The following is a 2,500-nucleotide window of genomic DNA, read 5'->3' as shown; positions in this document are numbered from 1 at the left end:
TGTCCGCTGCCCCGATGCCGTCGCTCTTTTTATAACTAGATGGACTAGCTGTGCCCGGCCACGCGTCGCTGTGGCCAAGTCCGGTGGTATGAGAAATAGTAAAGTGTTGAGGAATTGGTGGTAGTTAGGGTAAAGGTTAAGTCCAGTTGTATCCGACTGCACACTGAAGGGGATTATACGGCGGTGTGGAGTCAAGATCATCCAGTTCAAAGCAGACTATAAATAGAAGACTATCAATGGGTTATATAGCTGTGTGGAAGGGCCTTGAGTCTACACTGCCATATAATCCAGTTAAAAATCTGACCATCTGTATTTTACAGGCAGTCTGGAAGAGGCTTTAGTGAAGCCTAACTCTGCCTGTCCCCTGGGCTGAGCGGGTTGCTAGGAGACCAAGTGGGCGGAGCTTAGCCTTTGAACTGGCAGCCATTGGATAAAAAAGAATGATTCCTCTCCCTCTAACGAGGACTTTATTTTTCTTTTCTTTTTGTTGTATGAACGTAGAGGCATGGATGAGGAGTTGTGCTGGCAAGTTTAGTGTTTCTGGGATGTGTGGTTTTGTCCTAGGCCGAAATTTCATGACCCTTTCAGATAGAGAGAGGGATATATAGAGATCGGTTAGGGGGGGGGGGGGGGGGGCTCTGTGTGCCAAGTGCGACGCTAATTCATTGCAGGTGAGAACTATAAATCTGAGTACTACCTACACTACTCCTGAACTTCCAGTCCCGTTCCCCTCCAAACCCATCGGTTGTCAAATCTGGGCATAATATCTGGTCCGCACGGTAAGTTTGGCCCAGACCCGTCCTCGTTTGGGTTCGTAGCGTTCTGGGTGTAGGTGAACTACAACTCCCTGTAGGAGCGACAGCGCTCCGAGACTTGATGCGGCGGGGTGAACTACAACTTCCACCCTGTGGAGTCAATCCCTAAACTCCTCCAGGAAGTTCAGTTGCAGCTCGGTCGTGCTCCGTTTGTTAAGCAGAGAGATTGGAAAGGAAAAGGGCAGTGGGCGGGGCCATGCAAACGACACGGCAACGGAGAACCCTGGGATGCCTGCCCGTGGTGGAAGCCAAAGCCAAATCTAGGAGGAAATGGTCCCCAAACGAAAGCGTTCCTCGGCTGGCGGGCTATATAGAGCGTTCGGGAAGGACGTCGGCAAGGGTTTGGGCGGCACTTGCGTGGCGCTCGCCGTAACGAACAGGTCACTGGAAAAGGGTGACTTGCTAGATTTTTAACCCTGGGAAGTATAGCCTGTTTGCGGAGGCCGGAGGCTGTCTGTGTGGGCAGATAGCCGTGCCACGTACACACCTACGCGTTTCAGATTTAGATTAGAAGGTAGACTTATTTATTTCATAATATGAAAGAATAATAATAATATTTACAATAAATAATTTATGATTATTAGAAGATAGATACATTTCCTTTCGGCTTCATCGTTCTGCTTCGACGACGGCGCGTCTTTTGCCGTTAGGGTTGTCCCCGGAGCTCTCATTTTGTCGGTCCCCTGCGAATTTGCCTGTGAATTCCCGTCGTCTTCTCGCGAACTTCCTGTGCCGGAAACCGGGCTCCGCGGGAGCCGCGAAGGCGACCGCGACGCGCTCGGAGGCCGTTTACGGTACCGCGAGGGCGGACGGCCTCCCGCCTCGGCCCCGGCGATGGGCTCCGGCTCCCGACACGGCGCGAAGAGGACCCCGTCCTTCCCGCGGGCTCTCGAAGGGGGAAGGCGCGAGGCCCCTATACGCCGAGGGAGAGGCCCGCGCCGCGCGAGATCCGCACGAGAGGGGGACCGTTCCTTTCCGACGAGGGGAGCCACCGGCCTGCCTTCCCCGCCTCGGAGTTCCAGAGAGGCGGCGTCGACTCGAGGAGGCGACCGGGGGACGAGGAATCGGGAAGCGAACCGTACGTGCCGTCGCGGCCCGCGCGCGGAGATTTCCGCCGTCGGGACTTTTCGCTCCTCGCGAGTAAGGGAGGGGACGTGACCGAGCTTCACCGCCGCTCCCCGCGACCGGCGCGGACGCGACGGAACCGGCGGGCGAGGGGAGGACGCCTCGGTCCGCGGCTGCGTCGTGCTCCCCGGCGCCTGGAGGAAGATTGGCCGAGGGGAGCCGTGCGCCTTCGGCGGCCGTTAAGGGTACCGCGAGGGCGGACGCCTCCCCGCCTCTGCCCCGGTGACGGGCGCCGGCTCCCGAATCGGCCAGACGCGGTTCCCGCAGGCTCCCCGGGGGAAGGCGCGGGGCCCTACACGTCCCGCCCGCCCGCCCGCCCGGGTTCCACGAGTCAAGAGTGCCGGGGAGGCGCCCTCCGCTCGGGCGGCCCTGCCCGCGGTGGACCGGCGGCGTCCTGGCGGGGCGCTTCTCGCCGGTTCTTTTCCGCAGACGGGAGCAAACCGCTCGGGTTCGCCCGCCTTGGAGTTCCGGGGAGCCGGCGGAGACTCGTGGAGGCCGACGGGGAGCAGAAACCGCCGAGGGGATGGCGTGCGCGCCTCGCCGGTACGCGCGCGGAGATT

Source organism: Anolis carolinensis, unplaced genomic scaffold (assembly GCF_035594765.1).
Source record: "Anolis carolinensis isolate JA03-04 unplaced genomic scaffold, rAnoCar3.1.pri scaffold_43, whole genome shotgun sequence".
In the NCBI taxonomy this organism is placed as follows: domain Eukaryota; kingdom Metazoa; phylum Chordata; class Lepidosauria; order Squamata; family Dactyloidae; genus Anolis; species Anolis carolinensis.
Note: the sequence above shows the minus strand (reverse complement) of the source record.